This window comes from Dasypus novemcinctus, chromosome 15 (genome assembly GCF_030445035.2).
Source record: "Dasypus novemcinctus isolate mDasNov1 chromosome 15, mDasNov1.1.hap2, whole genome shotgun sequence".
NCBI lineage: Eukaryota > Metazoa > Chordata > Mammalia > Cingulata > Dasypodidae > Dasypus > Dasypus novemcinctus.
Window position 1 is genome coordinate 44,864,149 of NC_080687.1, and position 11,946 is coordinate 44,876,094.

An 11,946-nucleotide genomic window follows, 5' to 3' on the forward strand; every position below is an offset into this window, starting at 1 on the left:
CAATTAAGTGTATAGTAAAAGACTAAGTCTGAATCAACCAAAATCCTTGAGCCTGTCTAATTTCTGACTATATCACTTCCTCTGGTTCTTCATAAAAATATTTTTGAAATTATGGATCTATGCACAGTAAAATATTTTACTTTTGCTCCATCCATATAGTGTTCTTCTTTCCTAATTTTTCATTTCTATTAAAAAGCAAATTGAAGATATTAAACTATTCTTCTATTTTGATGTCATTTTCAATAAATGCCCATATACATTAAAAACAAAACAAAACAAAACAAAAACCACTATAGTCAGGCATCTGTAGCCTGAGCTCATGAAAGTCTCTTAAGCTGGCAAGATTTTGATATTAATCAATTTGTGGTTTATACTGGACTTTTAATTGATTTTCATTTTAAGTCATAAATATAAAATAGTTTACATTTAAATGGACTCATGCTCTTAACACTGCAATAATGCATAGTCTTTTTGACAATATAGAGTTGAAGTTCAAGTTCATAAATGGAAGATTTGGGTTCAAGTACAACAAGCTGACAACACACAGAATTAGATTTGTAACTGGCTATTGAAAGTAAAACCAAAGAAACAAATGAAAGTACTTTTGCATTCTGGATAAAATTTTAAGTATAAGTCCAGTTTTTATTTTTTAAGCACATTTGTATTATAATTCTTCTCTGTTAACAAACTTGCTGCTACCTTTTAGACAGATAACTGGGATTAGCATGAAGATAATAAATTTCAAATAGCATTTTTACTGCCTTTGATTCTAGCATTTCCTTCTGTTTTCTGCATCTTACATATCATTTGTAAGCAATCCCAATGGATTTGTAATGGCTGAGCAAATGGTGATATTAGGTAATCAAATAGAATTTGGTTGCATTATAATCAAATCATAGTAAATTACACATTATAAAAATGGTAAGATGGAACCATATGAAAAGAAAGCAGAAAAGGCTCATTAGGAAATATTGTAGGCAAGAATATTTTGTTAAAGGGAGATGCTAAATCTAGGAAAGAATATATGGGGCTTCATTTCAAATTTCATTTCTAGTCATCTTTGGACAGAACTAAAGATAAAGACATTTTCAATACAAATGTGATGATGTAGTCTCTTAGTATTTGAAAGGATTCACATTTCTTCAGAATGTTTAATAAATGGAGTATTTGTGCTTCTGTTGCCATGTGAGATTCAAATGATGAGTCAATGTAACTGATGTTTTGAAAGCCCAGTCTCCCTCCATTGTATGGACATCCTCCATTCTGAAAGTTACAGTTAGATCTGAAGGCTTGCTAAAATTATTTTTTACAAATATGTAAGTAATGTAAGTTACTTCAGCATGTAAGTAATTATGCTAGAGTCCCATTGATATAGCTGAAATAGCCTGGCAGCACTCTTCCCTGCTCAGGTTGAATAATACCCCTGCTGGTAATCAAGCTTGTCTGCTCTGAGGAACTGGGAGTCCTGAGTCCAGACCCAGCCAGCATCACTGAGTCTTTCTAGCTTTGCTGAGAATCCATCCTTTTAGTTTGTCCCAACTGTAACTTCTATGAGATTTATGTGTGAGAGTACTGATTTTCACCAGGTCTCCAGACTGGTCCTCTATGGGACGAGTCCAAGTGTCATGCAGAGGGTAGAAAATAGCATAATGGATAATACCCAAGCAACAATTTGATGTTATTTGGAGCAAGAGTACACACGCGACTTTCCTCAAAAGAAGCTTAACAGGTGTTAGATGACAAACATAACTTTATGGGCTATTCCTTTTAAGAAACATTGGATTTACAAGTTTCAGCTGATATCTTTACTGAAAGACACAGGACTTTCTATATGCTATTTTGCATTGTGACTGTAAACTTTCCAAATTTTGTTTTGAAACTTTCCCCATCCACCCACCCTCTCTCCCCATATCACTGCACTAGGGCATTTTATTGGGATTAATATTCCATAGCTTATCACTTTGGGAAGTGCTATCTTAGCATGCATATATTTTTCGTATTATGTACATTCTGCAGCTTGTTGAAAATAGTCCCTCATAAAATAAGATTCAGGATGTATGTACAGTTGATGAGAAAGTGGGATGATATTTTAAGCTTGTGGAAGGCGGGTTTCTATAGGCACTTGTTAAGGACTTTAGGCTTCCAGGGAAGAAGGCATCCCTGAGTCTGTGACTTATTCAAGAACAGAAAAGGAAGCAGCAGATGAAAGATTTGTGCTGAAGCCAAAGAACAGAAGGCATTAAAGACGGATGACTCAGTTCTTCTAGTCTCAGTCCTAAATGTCCCTACACAACTTCAAAGAATAAGCACTAAAGACTGCGATACTGGTGAGAAATGGACTGACCTTTTGTAGAGAATTACAGTGTAGGAATGATGGAGCATAAACTAGAAATGGTCAGTCCAGTGACTACAACTGAAAAAGGTAACAACCAGACACATTTTCTGTGGAGTGAGGCACTGAACATATACCTCTCAGCAGCAGTTTTGGTAAATGTTATTTCAAAGGTAAATAAAATCTCAAAGATAAGGTCCTGCACAATTTATTCTCCATTTAAAAACAATGTGGGACAGAACATGAATGCTCGCAATGATCAAGGGATGTAAGATAGCACTAATACATACAACTTTAGAAAGATAGATAGATAGATAGATAGATAGATAGATAGATAGATAGATAGATAGATGATAGATATGCATAAAGTTTTCCACTTTTTTTGAAATAATACCTATGTTTTCATTTAAATGTAAGCAAACTTAAATCAACAGGAAACCAAAGTTGTTTTCGCCAAAGATTAAGTATGTAATATGTGTGTCTGTGTTATATGGACAGAAAACTAATCTAAAATTCAAATTTATTTAAATATCTAATTTCCCAGAAACATAATTTCTTTTTTAATATTTTACATAAATTATGCAGGGTGCCTTGGTCATGCCCTTGAAAGGACTTTTATAAAATGTTCTTAGTACAATTTATGTATTAATTGAAATATGAGTAAATATAGGTTTAATGTTAAAAATAATTGTATGAATAGAGTCAATTTTAATAAAATGTAAAGGCCACATTTCTCAAATGATGAATAAAAATAAATGTTGATTTATTGTGAAAATAATACATAGGCATATTAAAATTCCCTCTTTTGGTTAATTTAGATATAATTTTTTTCTAGATATAGACTCTTTGTTCATTCTGATCATTTGGCAAACAAGTGGGTTTTTTTGTTTGTTTGTTATTTTTTGTTTTGCTTTGTTTTGTTTTGTTTTTAGGAGGAGCCAGGGAAATAAACCTAAGATCTTGTACATGGGAAGCAAGTGCTCAACCACTGAACCATGTCCAAGTGTTTTTGAAAGGCATAAACTAAAGGTACTAATATGCATTTATGTTTTTCATTAAGGAATAAAATATCCTTCTTAGATAGATAGATAAACAGATAGATTGATTGATTAACCTTCCCCTATTCATAATTTTTAAAAATCTCCAAAGGTTGGCATTAAGGTCGGTTAATGCAAATTATATGTAAATTAGATATAATTTAAAGATCAATCTTTTTACTCCTGGCTGAAATCACATTCTGAATTTTACTTAGATATAGTACCTTAAGGAAGCATGAAATATATATTAAACAATGTGACTTCATATTTAATGACTGTGCAAAATATTTTTCTCTAGATGTCTTAGACTTTGACAGTTGTATTTCGAAGTTCATCACTGACTGCACTACTTTCCTCTTATGGGTTCTAAACCAATTGATAGATTAAGACTGGAATCACATAAAAAATAAGTAGTTTCATGATCATCCCTTATTTGTGGTCAAATATGTTTCCAACACTTGCCCCCTAAGCCTAGACCTCAGAATAAACTGCCCAAGCATTATTGGGAACTGAAGATAGCTGGTGGCTGATTTAGGTTATTCAGCCAACAGTGGTGACAGAAGGCTATGTTTGTGGGTGACAAGACAGAGGGACCTCATGCTTGTTTGTGTCTCTTTTGGACCCCAGAAAATTGTGTTCTTAAGCTAACCCAATCTGGGGCATGTAAGCCTATTGTATATGGGACCTTTTGGTTAGATTTAGTTAAGGAATCTTTTGATTAGGTCACTTTTGATTAGATCTCTGTAGTCAAGGGTCTTTGAATAGTCTGTGGGACCCAGGCTGGGTCCTAATCATTTACTGGAGTCCTATATAAATGTAGGAGAGGATAGAGAAAGGGAGCTACCATTTTACCCTGCCATGTGAGAGAGGACTCCAGGATCATCTGCATTTGTAGAACAACAGAAAGGCTGAGAGAGAGGCCACAGGTTGGAATCAGCAGAGCAGCTGAAGCTGAAGCAATGAAGCCTGGGGGAAAGGGGAGAGATGAACCATATGCCTGATAGGCCACAGTTGAGCTCAGTGAGAAAGTGAGTCTGGCAAAGAAGGCAGAGAACTGCTGCCATTTTGCCTTGCCATGTGGCAGGAGACCAAGACAGTGAGCAGCTGGTTTTTGGTGAGGCAGCATCTCTTCATGATGCTTGATTTTGGACATTTTCACAGCCTTGATTTTATCCTAATAAATTCCTATTTTTAAAGTCAACCTATTTCATATATTTTGCATTGAAAGTCTGTGACAAATTAAGATGGACCTATAAATTCTTTTTTCCCAAACCCACCTAATACAATGGTTTTCAACATGGTTCAACCAATTACATCAGAATAACTAGGATGGGACCAAACTTAGTGTTTTTAAACATTTCTTAGGTGGTTGCAGTGATGTGCAGCCATAGGTGAGAAGTTGTGAACGAAAGATCTTTCTCTTCTTCTTACCTCTATGAGGTGATGGAGGGAGATCCTTACCTCTATGAGGTGATGGAGGGAGATGAATTACTGATTTGTCTCACCTCTGTGAGGTGATGAAGGGAGGTGGATTACTGATTTGTGGACAAAGAGAAATTTGGGGCAAGGAGAAACACTTTCCTGTTATTGAGTAGATTATCACATTTTTATTATGTTAAGCCCAAAGCCTATATTGTACTAGAAAGAAATGCCCTGAACACACTTTCAATCATAATTCTATGCTTTAATAATCAATATTGGCCTAGAACAATACCAGAGGGTGTGTGTGTGCATGTGCATGTGTGTTAATATATTTTAAGAAAAGATATTTTATTTTATGTAAAGGAAAGGTGGAAGCTGACGTAGAAAAGCCTTTGAAATTGAATGGAGAAGGCTTTATATTCAGGTCCCAGTGCTGGCTCAATAATTGTAATATGTAAAAATTCTCTAAGATTCCTTCTAGTTCTAAAACTTCATGACTCTTATTTGGACTCAGCACCCACCCAATTCTGTTTCATTTTTCTTCTTTTGTATGACTTCGTCTTTCTTCCTCCTCTCAAGATGTTTCCTGAGATGCCCTGTATTGAGGATTAACTACTTGGTTATTTTTACAGCCTGGCTTTACACCTCTCGCTTTCCCTTTGTGCAATTTAAACTTGTCTCAGGTATGCCACCCATAAGCAATCTACTCTCTTTTAGTTGTAATTTTATAATGAGAGTTTTATGGTCTTAGTAGCTAATACAGTGTTATGAGTTTTTTTTTTAACCATTCTTGACTTTTTTCAATTGAAATAGAAATAGTTCCTTCACTCAAATGAATGATGATCTTTCAGTTCTCAGGACTAGGTCAGGAAAGAATATAATTTTAGAAAGGATGTTCTTCTCCTTCCATTACTAAATACTTCATTTATGTGTAAAATCAACTATGGATTTTAAAAATGGTCACACATTTCCATAATTAGTCAAGTTCTGGAACTCTCATATATTTTCCTGTTTGTTTTAACATAACTAATTCAGATAACAGATTTCTTAATGTTGCCTCTAATTGGTGGGTTGTTGCCTATTATTTTTTATTTCTTTTCCATGGTTAGTTCATGAACATAACAGTTTCAAAAGGATGACTTATAATTTATATGTTATATAGAAGTCAAATTATATGCTACTTTGTCTAGATAGCACAGAATGTTCAACGGGAAACACCAATCTAAACCCAGGGACTGAAATTCACTGTGCATCAGAGTGTGCTAGGACCTTAGAAGATACATCATCCCAAACACAAATAAATTGTCTTCTTTGATGTGTGAGCAATTCAATTTATCCAGTCGATAAAGAATGATGCAGAGATGGAGTCAGTGGTATATTTCCTCTTGATTAGGTTGTTGGTTTTAGATTGTTTTCTAACAATTTGTTGTTTTTAAATCAATTCAATGCTACTGTGCTCAATCGTGCCCCTACTAATCCACACTGGTGACAGATCTTTCTAAAATAAAATTGCATCATGTTACCCAGCTAATTAAAATCTTTATACCACTTCTCACTGAGTGAAACAGTGGTTTTAAACACTGGCTACATATCAGACATGGAAAACTAAGAAAAACTGATGCCCAGGCTCTTTCATTAAATTTTTAAAATGAATAATTATGCTTAGAGCCTAGGCATAATTTTATTAAAAAATTAGTATCCCTTGATGATTCTAAATGTAGTCATTCTTGAGAACAGTAGGCTCAATTTTTTCAGCATGGCATGTAGGATGTCCACACATCCTACTAGACAGAGATTATCTGGCTCGTCTCCTATTAGTTCCTAATTGTGTTTTGTTACCTGAATAACACACACACACACACACACAATATGCTCCGTTAATTTTAAACTACTTAATGTTTCACAAATGGGCCTCAAATGAGATTTCAAATCTATCTGAATGTGGTCAACCTAAGTTCTGGACCATCCAGTCACTCAGAAGAAACTTGGAGAACTCTGGTTTGTTCAAGTATCTTGGTCCTGTGGAGAGGTTTTGCCTCACCCACCCTTTCTCTCTTTTACATTGAAACACACCTGCAGCACTGATCTCTCCAAACAGGAAGTGTGTGGGCCAGTGATCATGCGCACTCGGTGTAGACTGCGAACCAGACTTCTCTATGTTCCAGGGACATGTTTCCTTGCTCAGAGCTGCAAAAATCTAAGGACCAGAAAGCAAGTAACAGAATAGCCCATCATTTCCAGCATCTGACATCTCTTCCATGACATGGATAAATTGTGTTTGTTCCAGATATCTGTCCACCTCCACAGATCAATTGGACGGAAACCCTTCAAGATTCATGTTTCATTTCCCCTCTCAATCACCAAAGTGTAAAGATTTTTGGTTGTCTATTCTCTCTAGAGCCAGCAAAGTGCTTTATTAATAACAGACACCCACTAAAGTTTGTAAAAAAATGAATGTGGGTAATATTATCTCCATTATACCAGTGAGAAAATGAAAAATTCAGTTATTTGATGGTTGTTTAATGACTTACACTGTTTCAAAAAGGAAGAAAATATAATTTCATAATTTATATAGAAATAAAATTGTATAATACTAAGTCTATGAGTAGCATCTAACTTTTAACAGGAAACACAAATCTAAATCGAGAGACTAAAATTCACTATATATCAAAATGTGTTGGTAACTAAGTAACTTACCAACAAAAACCATCATCATCATCATCATCATCATTACTATAATCATCACAACTAATAATTATTGGATTTTCCCTTTGTTGGTCATTATATTGAATATCTTACATATAATAGCTCATTTAATTCTTATTATCTCCACATGAGTTATATACTAATATTATCCTGATTTTGAGAATAAATAAATTGGAACATAGAGTAGTAATCTTGCCTAAGTCCCCTCAGCCACAAAGTGTCAGTCTGGGTTTAAATGTATCTGATGTATTGCACTATTTTGTGGAGGGAGTTGCTATGCTTTGGGAACACTGGCTCAGGCACACTAAGACTTTCAGCATATGACCACCTTAGTACTTACACAGCATGAAGGGTCCAAAAGAGCAGGGGAAGATATCCCATCATGGCCAGTACTCCAGAAAGACCGATCTACTTTGGGTCAGGGTCAGTGAATGGAGGCTCCCCACTGCCACACTTGGGGAATAGAGAGACAAACCAGTACTGCCCAAGGGTGGAATGTTTATGCACTCCAGGGGAGGGGGCCTGCCACTGAGCAAAAAACATGTGTCAAGCAAACTTTGTGTAGTATTCCCACCATGGCAAGCAACTGGAGCTGCTTATTCTAAGTTTCAGGTTCATGGTGCTGTAAGGATGTTCTATTTGACCTAACATTTCCTTTAGACTGTGGAATGGAACATCTGCACACAAAGAAAAGAAGGGGTGTGGGTAGTTGAGGGCTGGGAGATGGTCACTGAGTGTGACTTCCCTAGCTTATTTCAACTCAGACCTCCAACTTCAACTCTCACTGTTATCCATTACTCAATGATATATAACGATTACATAATTTATTAAAAAATTTATCTTTAAAAAATGAAAGCAATGTTCCTAAATATTTCTTTTAAGAAACAAAATCTAGATCAATGTTGTTTAAGAAATGTATATATGGAGAAGGTGATATATTTAGAATATGACAAATTGCAAAAATGGAATAAACAGGAATTTTTACTATAGACTGAGAAGTGAAAATAAATATCATTAATTAAGAGCATTGAAGCATTTACAAACCTACATTATATTGTCCCTTGGAGAACTTCATTTGCACGTTGGAGCAAGGCCATTAGCCTATATTTAGGGATTATTTTTTTTAAAACTATGAATTCTATTCTTTACTTGCTCTATGGCTTTGTTGAAATTGTTGTTTATAATATTCTACAATGTCTTCTTATTTGGAACCATTGGGGAAACTTCTCTCCCATCTCATTTCCATTGAAAGTTGTGCTTCCCCGAAGAAAATGACTTATCTTAATCTTACATGCATTGTGAATCATGTAGCATTTGTGTTACCCCTGAAAACTGGCTGCTAAAAATTACAGAGACAAATTTATGTCACACTTTAAGCAAATATTTAGGGAGACCACATTATGTATATTAACTTCCTAGCAAGCTACACCTTACATTCTTGCATTTATTTCAATGTGAATTCATTTTATTATTTATTTTAATGATTTGTTTTAATTTTAATTTTCTGTATGCTATGCAAAAAATTTTGTCAACTTAAATCTTTTTTGGAACAAGACAAGATGAAAACTATGAATATTTAAATATTGATTATTAAACAAGTAGGTTGTGAAAAAGAGATTATCATTTTGAAATCCCAAGAACAAGACAGCTATGAAAATTATTTTTGCAAGCTAAGAACTTGTTAGAATAGTTATAAATGTCTGTATCAGCAGAGAAATTTCCCCACCCTCACTTGTCCTAGGGATATCACACTGGAAATATAATTTATTTTTGGAGTTTGATAGCAAAGACAACCTAAAAAGGGAATAAAAAAATGTGAGAGTCCTTGTATTTGCAGAAGTTAGGCAAAAGGAAATGTTATTTTGTCAAAGGGACTAAGTATGGAAGCAAAAAACAACATTCACATAGCAGAAGCTGTGATTTTCTTGATTACTTGGGTCCAAATAGTGTTGCTCCCTCTTCTTAGAGGAACCAAGTGAGTTACTTAATAATCCTGTATCTCAGTTTTCTCATCTGTAAAACTGATGAAATAATAATAGTTCTCACTTTATAGGGTTCTTGTTATAATTAAATGTGATTTTATCTACATAAACATCTTAGAACTGTGCCTGGCATATTGTAAATACAATTGATGTGTTAGCTATTACTATTTGGTACATTTTTCACTACAGTTGACACAATTAAGAATGATCTTAAAGATAGAAAATAGTAAGAGTAATGTCTTCACTAAATCAAGAGGAGGAACTGGGAGGTCAGTTTATGATAATCAAGCACTGAATAGCCAGGATATAACAATAGCAATCCATTTAAGATGATCTGTGGTTTGAACAACAAAGGAGAAAAATTAGATTGAAAACAACAATAAGGAAGAAGGAGATGAAAATCTCTCCCCCCTACAAATTCTGGGGTGTGAGCAAAATTAAGCTTCCACCTGAGGGTACTATAGGGAGGTAGAATTCTCTTAAGGTAAGAACGTGATAAAAATGTGAAACAAACTTAAGCATTATGGGAATTTGCTAATACCTAGTTACCTACCAAGAGTTAGAATTTTCAAAATAATGCCTGTGTACTACTGCCATTCTCTCTTCTGACAATTGCCATAGATCTGTTTCTTAATGATTTCTATTCTTCCTGAATAATACTTATTTTGTTTTCATATACACTTCAGTTTTCTTCTGAATTATGTTTAGATGCTTACCTTTTGCAGGCACTGAAATATCATGGCCTACGCAAGCACTGTTGCTACTGTTTGGTTATTGTTTTGCTCCTTGTATGTGGTTCTTTTTTATACATGAAGTGGAAGCCACTGCTGATTTTCCAAGTCAGCATAAATGTAGAAGAAACGGTTCCTTCAATAGTGTATAAAGGATTGCTGGAAAGGGAATTATTGACATTATCTGGGTGATAAGTTTCATCCATCTGCAGAGAAAAGCATATTACCCTGAAAATGCATCATCATATAGAATGTGAGACATTATCAAGAATCTGACTTAATTTAGAAATCTTTGTGAAACAGCAGAGAAAATAAGAAACTTTATTATTGATTGGTAGAAATTTAATATTCATTTCCCTCCCCCTTCCGCCTGATATAGTAGTAAATTGAGGAAGGAAACATATAGGTCCACATGAATTTTATTTGCTATTTGGGACTTGAAAAAAAGGTGAGGTCAGAAATATCCACCATACATTGAGGCAATTACCATACAATTCCCTCCATTTTATTATAATAATTTAAAAATATATCCTTCAAATCTTTTAATAAGAAGATTCCATAACTCAATTTTGCGTATGAACAAAAACAAGTTTTCTAAGAGCACTGCAGGAAAATAGTATTCTCATGGAAGTCAGGTTTCAGTTAAGGTGAGAACGTACTAGAGAAAAGCCAATCAAATTTAAGGATTAAAGGTTTTTGCTGGCCATGCCACAGGAGTTTCAGAGAGTAAGAAGGAAAGATTTTATAGAGCTCAGATTATGGGATAAACAGAAGAATAGGTTGGCATTTTAGTTTTCTAATTGCTAAATTAAATACCAAACAATGGGTTGGACTAAACAATGGGAATTTATTAGCTCATGGCTTTGAGGGTAGGAGGAGTCCAAAATCGAGGTGTTGGTAAGACGATGCTTTCTCCCCAAAGACTGTGACATTCTAGGTCTGACTGCCAGTGATCCTTGGGCTTCTCTGGCTTTTCTGTCACATGGCAATGTACACAGCAGCATCTTTTCCTTTCTCTTCCAGGTCCTGTTGACTTTCAGCTTCTTCATTCCTGTGGCTTCTCTTGGTCTGTCTGAAATTCATTCTGCTTATAAAGGACATCAGTAATCCAGATTAAAGCCCACTCTGATTCAGTTGTTCCACACCTTAACTAACATGACTCCTTCAAGAGATCCTATGTACAATGGGTCCACATCAACCACAATGCGGACCAAGACCAAGAACATGTTCAAACTGAGGTACCCAATTCAACCTACTACAGGTGGTAAAATACGGATTTGAGGGATGCATTGGGAGTCTTGGGCTTCTGTAAGAATGAGATATGGAAGGCTATAAGGTATGATAGAATTAGTCTTGATAATTGCTTGGAAAAAATAGTCTATCAGTTCAGGCTAGATTAATGATTACTTGGCTTCATGAAATGGTGGTTCTGCAAAACAACTGCCTCCCAGGATCCAGGATGGGGGATGGTCAGGATGAAGGGCATTTTCATAGAGATCATTTGGTAAGGTGAAAACATCTGTAATATTGTTTTCAAAGGTGGTAGTAGTAGGTTTGGCAGCACCAGAGAAAGATGCTAATTGATAGTCCTCCAGCAGACTCTTTCCTTTCCCATTAATGTTGTTAAAATGAAAGAAGACCCATAATAAAGTGTACTGATCCTGTAATTGGCCAGATTGGTATAGAATATTAAATAGATAGATTACAGAAAAGTTGCTCAAGAATTGCCTTGCTGT

At 35.0% G+C, this 11,946-nt stretch overlaps 1 long non-coding RNA gene across 1 annotated transcript in view; it reads left to right on the forward strand.

Moving 5' to 3' along the window:
• The window catches only part of LOC139436491 (uncharacterized), a 32,407-nt gene extending 20,959 nt beyond the window's left edge, over positions 1-11,448 (forward strand). Inside the window, exon 3 of the long non-coding RNA XR_011645752.1 lies at positions 11,234-11,448. This is a non-coding gene — a long non-coding RNA (uncharacterized lncRNA). The remainder of the gene's footprint in view (positions 1-11,233) is intronic.
• The last annotated feature ends 498 nt before the right edge of the window (positions 11,449-11,946 follow it).